This window comes from Rhineura floridana, chromosome 12 (assembly GCF_030035675.1).
Source record: "Rhineura floridana isolate rRhiFlo1 chromosome 12, rRhiFlo1.hap2, whole genome shotgun sequence".
In the NCBI taxonomy this organism is placed as follows: Eukaryota; Metazoa; Chordata; class Lepidosauria; order Squamata; family Rhineuridae; genus Rhineura; species Rhineura floridana.
In genome coordinates this window covers 37714061-37725387 of record NC_084491.1, presented here as the reverse complement: position 1 = coordinate 37725387, position 11327 = coordinate 37714061, and positions in this window count along the sequence as shown.

The following is an 11327-nucleotide window of genomic DNA, read 5'->3' as shown; positions in this document are numbered from 1 at the left end:
TTGTATACAAGAGATGCAAGGATGACAGATTCATTCACAGAGGAACTGTATGATGAAGAACCAGAAATTTTAGAATGTGAGATGAAAGTTGCTCTTAAAATACTTGGAAGAAACAAATCACCAGGAACCGATGGCATACCAATAGAGTTGCTATGAGTTACTGAGACTGAATCTGTCCAAATTTTGACAAATATTTGTCAACAAATATGGAAAATAAAACAATGGCCCACAGACTGGAAGCATTCAATATGCATCCCAATTCCAAAGAAAGGGGATCCCAGGGAATGCAGTAATTATCAAACTATTGCCTTAATATCCCATGCAAGTAAAGTAATGCTCAAGATTCTACAACAAAGGCTCTTATCATATACGGAGAGGAAAATGCCAGATGTCCAAGCAGGATTTAGAAAGGGAATAGGTATGTAAGATCATATCACAAGCATATGTTGGAGAATGGAATGGACCAAGGAATTTCAGAAGAAAATCACCCTGTGCTTTATAGATTACAGCAAAGCCTTTGATTGCGTAGATCATGAAAAACTATGATCTGATTGTCCTGATGCGCAACCTATACTCTGGACAAGAGGCTACTGTAAGGACAGAATATAGAGAAACTGATTGGTTCCCAATCAGAAAGGGTGTGAGACATGTGTGTATTTTATCACCCTATTTGTTTAATCTATATGCAGAACATATCATACAGAAAACGGGATTGGACCAAGATGAAGGAGGTGTGAAAATTGGAGGGAGAAATATCAGTAATTTAAGATATGTAGAAGAGCTGGTATAGCACAATGGGGAGCAGAGCCTGGCTGGAAGTTCAGAGTCTGTGAGTTCAAATCCCCGCTCATGTCTCCTGGGTGTAAAGGGCCAACTAAAGATCACCCCCACAGTGAGTGGCTAAGGGGTTACGTGCCCTGCCACCTGTGCAGCCGTGGGCAAGCTGCATAGTCCCAAGGAGCCCAGTTGCCCCCCAGCTGGCAGTTGAGGACAAGGAAGAGGCTGGCTTGTGCAGCTGTAGCAAGCTGAGCAGGCCCTAGCCAGCTGGGGAGGACTAGCCTCAGAGGGAGGCAATGGTAAAAACCCCTCTGAATACCGCTTACCATGAAAACCCTATTCATAGCTTAGCCATAAGTCAGGATCGACTTGAAGGCATTTCAAAATATGCAGATGATACCATACTACTAGCAGAAACCAGTAATGATTTGAAATGAATGCTTATGAAAGTTCAAGAGGAAAGCACAAAAGCAGGCCTACAGCTGAATGTCAAGAAGACTAAAGTAATGACAACAGAAGATTTATGTAACTTTAAAGTTGACAATGAGGACATTGAACTTGTCAAGGATTATCAGTAACTTGGCACAGTCATTAACCAAAATGAAGACAATAGTCAAGAAATCAGAAGAAGGCTAGGACTGGGGAGGGCAGCTATGAGAGAACTAGAAAAGGACCTCAAATACAAAGATGTATCACTGAACACAAAAGTCAGGATCATTCAGACCATGGAATTCCCAATCTCTTTGTATGGATATGAAAGTTGGACAGTGAAAAAAGTGGATAAGAGAAAAATCTACTCATTTGAAATGTGGTGTTGGAGGAGAACTTTGCTCACACCATGGACTGTGAAAAAGACAAATAATTGGGCGTTAGAACTAATTAAACCAGAACTATTACTACAAACTAAACGATGAAACTGAGGTTATCATACTTTGCACATAATGAGAAGACACAATTTACTAGATAAGACAATAACGCTGGGAAAAACAGAAGGGTGTAGAAAAAGAGGAAGACCAAACAAGAGATGGATTGATTCCATAACGGAAGCCACAGACCTGAACTTACAAGATCTGAACAGGGTGGTTTATAACAGATGCTATTGGAGGTCGCTGATTCATAGGGTCACCATAAGTTGAAATTGACTTGAAGGCACATAACAACAAATATAAATGCACATATTAGTGAAGATAACATAAAAATGATTTACAAATTGCTTTACAAAAATGTGTATATGAAGCAAAATTATGTCAAAAATGTATTAGGAGAAATTCATACTAAAATACTGCTGAATTTTCATTAGAACTTTATTTTTAACGCAAACTTATGTGGAGATGCATTTAAAACTGGAAAAATGAGGAAGTGAGAGAAATCGAAATTGACAGAGTTGTCCATTCCTAATTACAGACCAGCTGTTTCAAATGTGCAGGATCCATGACTTTCAGCCACAGATTCAAATTTTCATTATCTGGCATGGGATTGATGTATGCACAGTTCAAAATGACAAAAATGTTGTGAAATCATGGATGTAATATATGGTTGTTTGGCTGCATCATACATAATCATACTGTAGCCTTCACTGAGATGGAAAATGTCATAAGAAAAGAACATTGGGGGCTAGATGAGGGTGGGAGGGAACCAAACAACTTCAGTTCTGTAATTTAAGGTGTGCCCAGTGGTCTATATATCCAAGGCCATTCACAGCTTAGTTGACACTTGCAACCACAATCAAAATAAAGCCATTCCAATCTTTTAAAAGCTTTCCCTTTCATTTTCTTTTTTTTTTGCAACTCACTAAAAATATCCATTGCTGACAGATGCAAGCTATCAATAAGGAATTTAAAAACTCAGTATGAAAAGGGGTAAGTGTGGAAGTCTTGATCAACATCTCAAATAGGATTTTACTCAGCAGGTACCAACTAGTTTATAGTGGTAATTGTAAAGGGCATTTTACATGGGAATCAATTAAATGAAAATCTTTTAAACCCTTTTTAAAAGGGACTTTTTAAAGTTAACAGGTGATTTTAATTGGAACCAGGGGAGTTGCTTCTTCCCCCCCCCCCCGTTCTTTCTTTCTGAAACATTCAATATGGGGACAAAAATCGATACATTTCCATCAGCAGCTGAACTCCCAGCGTTTTCGCAAGCCAAATGCTGAAACTTAACAAATGCTATGAAGCATGCTCCATTTTATTTTTACTTTTGGTGACATAATAAGTAATTAAATATTATTATAAATTATAATTATAAACTAAATATAATTCATGTGACAACTGTAGAACACAGAAAAGTCTCTAAACCAGTCTGAAGACTGAGCAAATTTCTAAATGACATGCCTTGAAGGCTGCTGGCTATTGACTGGGGTCTTTGTTAGTCATCAGTTCCCCCAAAGGCAAACCATATGTCCTTGAAGCCCAAAGATCCTTTTCCCGTGCCAACTGTAAAATGCAGACTTCTGTCTGCTTCACATCAAACTAACACTTCTAGCCCCTAAGAATCAAACAGGTGATGAGGTGCATGAAGTAACTGGGAACCACCAGTCACTGAATTCTATTAGGCAACCATCTTCAGTTAGCAAGTTGTGTAAAAGCCTTGAGAAAAAGTAATTTTGCACATCTAAAGAGGACTTCGGCAACATCACAGGAGCCATCACTGCACCCCATATAAGGCACCTTATAAAATAAGCCTTCTTTAATTCTATGACTGCCATATTATGAACTGACCTCTATGTTGGTCTCCAGTAACTGGCTAAGTGTCCAGGTGAGCTTTTCATTTGATCAATAGTGATAACACTAGGGTGATTGCCCTCTTATTGATTTTGTGCATACAGCAACTCACACAGTTGTTTAACAGAATTGATCAGTCCCGAGCACTTCTTCTTTATCACTTCATTTAAGCAACATATACAATGGGTCTGGGAATCTATACAGTAGTGTTATGATCACTGAATCCCATGAGTTCTGCATCATCTTGAGATCAGGGTTTATTTTTAAAAAAATGAGAAAATTCCCAGCCTCATGAGTGCTACAAAAGGTTTAACGATGACATAAGCCATGACGTTAGCATGTGTTTGGCTACCAAGAGGTCTTCTGTATCTTTAAAAGTTGTGCAGGGGGAAGGGAGAATTCCACCTTGTGGTTTTCCCCATTACAGTGTTGCAAGAAAACCTGCACTTGGCTGAATTTTCTCTTCTCTTAAAGATACAAAATCATTCTCAGGCCCTGAGCCTGGCAACCCATCTGTCTAATCCTCTTTTAAAGCAATCCAGGTTGGTGGCCATCACTGCCTCTTGTGGGAGCGAATTCCACAGGCTAACTATGGGTTGTGTGAAGAAGTCCTTTCTTTTGTCTTGTCCTGAATTGTCCAACATTCATTATTCATTGGTTGTCCACGAGTTCTAATGTTATGAGAGAGGAAGAAAACCTTTTCTCTATCCCCTTTCTCCATGCCATACCTAATTGTGTACACTTCCATCATGTCAGCTCTTACTCGCCTTTTCTCTAAACTAAAAAGCCCCGAATGCTGCAACCTTTCCTCATGGGCTCCAGCTCCCATCCTATCTGGGAGTTGGCAATGTTGCCTGGGGCTGATGGGAGTTGGAGTCCAGCAACATTTAAAGGATCATGGGTTCCCCATCCCACCCAACTCCACCCATGTAAATATAAAAAAGGCAAACTTAGAAGACAATGCAATGCAAAAGGGAGTCTCTGGAAGTCCAGTTAAAGCTTACCTTAGGCAAGATACACACAGCAACCATTCACAGCAGCAGTATTAGCATACTAAGTTAATTTCTAAGTTAATTCATGCCAGTTAATTCGTGGGGAGCAGAGCCTGGCTGGGAGTCCAGAGTCTGTGAGTTCAAATCCCCGCTCATGTCTCCTGGGTGTCAAGGGCCAACTAAAGATCATCCCCACAGGGATTGGCTCAAGGGTTACATGCCCTGCCACCTGTGCAGCTGTGGGCAAGCTGCATAGTCCCAAGGAGCCCAGTTGTCCCCCAGCTGGCAGTTGTGGACAAGGAAGGGGCTGGCTTGTGCAGCTGTGGCAAGCTGAGCCAGCCGTAGCCAGCTGGGGAGGAGTAGCCTCAGAGGGAGGCAATGGGAGTCCCTCTATGAATACCGCTTACCATGAAAACCCTATTCATAGGGTTGCCGTAAGTCAGGATTGACTTGAAGAAAGTCCATTTCCATTTTCAATTCATGCCCGCCACAGAACAGAAAACCATTGCTCCCATTCATGCCCAAATGGACAGAATTGCACTTCTTGATGAGCTTCATGCTGCAGTTTCTCTTTGAAGGTCCTTTGTTGGAGAATGGCAGCTTTTCAACTAGCTTTGGAGAAAGTATTGCCTGCCTGTTACCCCTGACATGCACAAGCCCCCTCATCTGTCTGCAACAGGAGGATAAGAATGTCAAAAACATGGTTCCCGTTCCAATTCTGCTCTCCCTGGCTGGTTTTCGTGCCCAAGTTCCTTCAGAGTTCACAGAACCAAGGCTTCATGGCCACTGTCCGAGAGAAGGGAGAACTGGAGAGAAATGGGCTGTGGCTCTGTGGCATGCAGAAGATCCCAGGTTCAATCCCTGGTGTTGCTGGGAGAGAATCCTGCCTGAAACCCCAGAGAGGCACTGCCAGCCAGTGTAGACAATACTGAGCTAGATGGGGCAATGATTAGTATAAAGCAGCTTTGTATGTTTCCAGCTAGCCCTAGAGCAAATGGTGCCCCAGGACAGAAGGATCTTCTCTTTTTTCACCTCCTGAATAGTGTAGATATCTTTAAAAAAATTACTGCAACTTTGGTTCTCTGTATGCATACATGATGTGCCCCTGGTCAGGGATGATGGGAGTCCAAAGATATCTAGAGTGCATCACACTGGCTACCCCTGATCTAGATTATTAGGGACCTCAACTGTGCTTCCACACACCTCTGCAGCATACTTCATGTCCTTGGAGTGTGTGTGCGCGCGCACATGCGCAGGGGAAGCACATGCTTTTTCAAGGTATATAGGAAGCTGCCTTGCACCAGATTTTTTTTTGGGGGGGAGGGGGAATGTGTCCTACTTTATTATGTCCTGCTGAAGGAGTCCTCTATCTCAACAGCTGCCCTGTCCATCTTAAAGCTGAATCCATCAAATCCGCACTCTCCAAAACAGCATAAGAACTGAACACAGCCATCCTTCAAAATTCAGACTGATCCGAATTTGCAATACACTTCCCCAACCAAGCAATATGTACAAAAATGCATACATTAGGGGAAAGTGTGCATAAAATGTAAATATATTAGTTTAAAAAAGCATACAAAAATACATTATGTTAGGGGACATTGCTTGCAAAAATGTGTACATTAGTCAAAACTGCATACACAAATGTATTCATTAGGAGATGACTAAAACAATGAAGAATTTTCCTGAGGAATTCTAAAAGAAAAAATTTGCAAATGGGTGCAGAAATGTGAAGAACTGAATTTAGAATTGGAAAAATGAGAAAAGTGAGAGGACTGAAATTGACAGATCCTTCCATCCTGCCCATTTTAAAGACAGAGAACCACAGAAAGAGAGATCTGCAGGGGCCTCGAAGTTGACCACATAAAGTGAGCACCTGGACAGCAGCCTCAGAAGGCACACAGGTCATCCTCTCACAGTCTCCCCCCCTCCGCAATGGGGAGATATATTTGGGTTGTATTCAACTAATTCCTATTCAGAGTAGACCCAGTGAAATTAGTGAACCTTCAATGAGTTTAGTCTGTGTAGGAGTAGCATTGAATACTACCCATTATATTTTTATTTCAATTACAGTAATTATTTTTTAAAAATTTGCATCTATACATATAAATCTGCACACACACACACACACATTCTACGCAACTCTGTGTCCTCTTCGGTCTTCTTTTCAAGCAATGCACTTCCTCTTTCTTCTTCTTTTTTCGTTTGTTGATACGTTAAGCAGCCACCCTAACCAGGCAAGACTCTTTGTCCATTTAGCCCAGTATTGTGTTACTCTGACTGGAAGCAGTTCTCTAGGGTCTCAAGCAAAGCAGTTACCCATCTCTTGCTCCCTGCTCCTTACATAAGTAGAGATGCCGGGGATTGGATCGGGGCCCTTCTGCACGCACAACACATGCTTTGCCATTGAATGATGGCCCTTCCCCTATATGAAGCTGCCTTACCCTGAGTCAGACCATTGCTCCATCTAGCCCAGTTTTGTCTTACTCTGACTGGCAGCAGCTCCACAGCAGAGGAGTTATCAGTTTTATTGCTGCCTGATCCTTTTTAAACTCACAATTCCAAGAACTGAAACTGGAACTTTCTGCATGCAAAGCATGTGTTTTACCACTGACCTACAGTCCCTCTCCAGAAAGGCAGACTTCCCACACTTCTGGATTAATACTAAAGCATCAAAATAGGAACATGTGCAGACTTGCCCTTTGCCCTCATTGTTCAGGCAGGAGGCAAAGTAGACGGTCTCCCCCTTCTCTCCCCAAAGCAGGACCTCCAGGCTGCATATTCAGCAAGGGATTGGAATATCTATCTCTGGGATTGTGACATGCTTCTGTTGCATACTAAGTGATTAGGACTTTGCGTGTAAGAGTACAGCCCTATCAGAGTGTAAGTGCCTGGTGGTTTTTTGTTTATTTATTTATTTATTTATTTCCCTCCTGTCCTTTCCATGCCTTTGACAATCTAGACAAATAGGCTTTTAAATTAGGAAGTGATTTGGAATATAAGTGAGTGCATTTAAGCTGATAAGAGACGGAAAGATCCTAATGGCTGAAATATTTGTCGCCTCACAAATAAACGGAGTGTATCAGGAGCCACTAATATAACTAATTTTGACCAACTCCTTGGCTGCTCTGCAATAGAAAATGAGGTCAGTGTGGGTTGAGGCAACAGAAAATGAGCATCTGTTGGAAGGCGGCAGAGAATACTGATAAAGGAGTCTACTGAACTTCATTACCTACCCAGGAAAAAGCCAGGAATCAGGTTGTTAAAATTAGGACAGAGCCTTTCCGAAGTGTCCAGGGTTTTAAAAACATAAAGGTGAAAATGAATGCATTGGCTTTCAAACAAAGCTTGAATACAAATGCGTACCTTGCCACCTGAACATGGTGTGCTATGCAGTGTTGATTTGATACACCTGGATATTGTGGACAATGAAAGTTCTCTGGATTCACCCAGGGAAAAACAAAGTCTTGGTTCAGAATGTGAACATTCTCATCATTAACATCATTATTTTACACTTTTATGTCTCATTTGGGTTGCTTTTTTTGCCTCATCAGGGCTGCCTTTGAAGAAAGAAAGAGAGAGAGAGAGAGAGAGAGAGACAGAGAGAGAGTATGTGTTTGGTCAGCTCTTTTGCTAGAACTGATTGATTAATGGGCCAATGCAAACTTTTCAGCATTTCAATACAGGTACAATTTTGATAACATAATGATCACAGCCATTTTGTGAGACTAAGGAACAATGGATGAAGTGGATCATACCTCTTCAAAGAACAAATCTCCATACCAAATACTTCACTGTACAAAAACAAAATCCAAGAAATTCTGGAGGGATATGTTTTAATCCCTGCAGATAACAAAGTACTAGAATGTCAGAGGAAATGGCTCTATCCTAACTCGCACTCTGGTATACTGGTTTTCTGTGTGAAAGGAATTTAAATTAAATTTTGACATTTGTATTTCTTTGTATTGAAAAGCAACCGATGGTGCATATTGCCACCCCAGGCTCCTCTGGAGGAAGCTGCAGATGACAATGATGATGATGATGATGATAATGTTCATTGCTTTGGACACTTCCAGTTTGGATAGGGAAGTGGGATATACATACCTAGAGTGTCAAACTGGGACCTTGGGAGGCCAGGGTTCAAATCCCCACTCGGCTGTGAAACTTACTGGGTGACCTTAAGCCAGTCACTGCCTCTCAGCCTAACCTACCTCACAGGGTAGTTGTGAGGATAAAATCAGGAGGGGGAGAACCATGTTTGTACGCCTCCCCGAGCTCCTTGGGGAAAAGGTGGGATATAAATGTAAGAAATAAGTAAATAAAATATAAATTAAATAAAATATGAGACCCTCCTTGTAGTCAAAAGTGGTACAGCCCATACAAAGGTTTACTACTTCCTCTGATGTTGTTGCTTGTGAGAATGAGACCATGAAATCACGCTTTGATTGGAAATTGTTTTAAATAAGGATGGCTAAATTTACAGGCTGGAGGGCCGACCCTACTGTTAGGCAGTACATGGAGAGGGGAGGGGAGGGGAGGGAGTGGCAGCAAAATGTTGAAGGGCAACACTGTATATGCCCCAAGGCCTGCCCTGTACCCCCTAAGCTAGCCTGCTGCTCCCATGTGGAGTGAAGGAATCTTTCCCATCACAGACTCGGTCTGGTTTGCTTCTGAACATGGCATGGGAAGACACCATCTTGCTTTTTCTCAGGCAGCAAAATGTCTTGGGTGGGCCCTGACTGGCTAAGTGACAAACTACTTCTAGGACTCAGGAGGGTAGCTTGTCCTACAGTCCTGGGAGCTGTGAGAAAGAAAAGAAAACAGTTGATATCCCTGTCATACATGCAGATGAAGTGGATGCACCCATGCACACCTCTTAAGGGGCTCTCAGACTGCAGGCAGGGAATGTGAGTGTAAGGACAGCGTCTTGATGAAGAAAGAGGAACAAAGCAGACAGAGAGCTGAGAAAAGCAGGGACCTGAGGGAAAGATGAGTGAGGCAGGGCTGCGCACACACGATACATTTAGCAGACATTTACACTGATGTGTTTATTGAATTTATATCCCGCTCTTCCTCCCAAAGAAGACCAGGGTGGCACAAACATCAACAAATCTATAAAAGCATTCTAAAAACATTCAAAAAACAGTTACAGCTAAAAAAACATCCTAAAAGTAGTTACAGTTAAGAATGTTCTAAATAAGAGTTACTGTTAAAACATTCTTTCCTCCAATGATCTCTGGGTTGCCAGGATCATTATACATAAGAACATGGCTTCCCTCAAAGTATCCTGGGAACTGCTGTTTACCCCTCTCAGAGCTACAATTCCCATCACCCTTAACAAACTACAGTTCCCAGGATTTTTGGGGAAAGTCACATGTTTAAATGTTCTTTAAATGTATGGTGTGTACGCAACCAGTGAGACAGACTGAGGCCTGAGAAAAAGAGGACAGGAGAGACATGGACTGAAGAACTAGGGAAAGACCTCACACAGGGCCTGGGAGCAGGAAGACCTGTGTGTATTGGTAGAAAATTAATGGTCAGACCAGAGAGCTAGGAGCCAGGAAATTGCAACAACAGCAAAGGTGTCTCGCACCTTGGGGATTACTAACAGATTTATTGTGGCATCAGTTTCCATGGCCTAGAGCCCACTTCATCACAAATGCATGTGAACACACAGACAGTCAGATAGACAAGCAGGAAAAGTAGTAAATAGTGGAACCAAAAAGTCATGAAATGCAAAAGGTATGTGGCATTTCAATGGAAAACTCTAACTAAGGTGTACAAGAGAAGCACTATGACCGTTCCCAACAACAGTAACAGGTAATAACACTTTTCTTCTGAGCTTTGCAACAGTAATTGCAACAGCAACCTATAGTTGGAGAGATAGCCATTGTCTCAACTAAGTCCTAAATGAATATGATCACATTTTCTGGTGAAGTCTATCCAAAATTATACATTTTATAGGCCGGGAAGTGATAATGTGATACATGAAGCCACAGAAGTAACGCAGGGAAAACTTTATGGTTTTGCTTTGGGCTGACCACTGTCTCACGCCAGAATCTTGTTGCTTACCTTGACAAGATAGTGTAGTTAGCTCCTCCCACTTGCCAGTCACCCTTCTCGGTCAAACATTCTGCGAAACGTTTTTTTAAAAAAACCTTTTTCAGGAGAAAATAAGCAACAATCACTTTACAAAGCATCAGACAGTTTCCTAGAATCAGATCCACCTGAATTAATAACAAAACTTCAACTTATTATGTTTCCTCAACAGAGTCCTCCCATGCATCCTGGGCCTGACACAGAGCGATGGAAGGGTTCATATTTGATAACCATTAAGCAGCTTAATGAAATAATTATAACTCAGACTCCAGAGCCCTGAGCGATCGATAGCCATGAGCTCTGAAGCAGCTACACGCTCCGAGCTCTGCCGTTTGCACAGTGCTCCACAGCAGGAAGGCCATCGGCCTGTAAATGCAATTGATGCTAAAGTTGCATTAAAACATTCCCATCGAGGGCAATCGTAGATTAAAGGCTACCAAGGCGCTGCAGTTTGCCAGTCAATATTCTTTATTTGCTGCATCAATCCATCCCCGCTCAACACCCCCCTCCAAGTGTCACCTCCCCCTCCTGCCTGCTATTAGTAGAAGTCAATTTGCTGTCAATGGGCAGCCAAGTCAAAGATACATTAATGCACGCTCACAAAAGCCGTGCACGTGGCATTATCACTTCACTCGCTTTCAAATTACACTCTAACGCCAACTCCAGGAAGCTTGTGGTTTGTTAGCACGATATGCGATTTGTTGCTACTGGGCGTAATATTTCATGTCTAAAGATT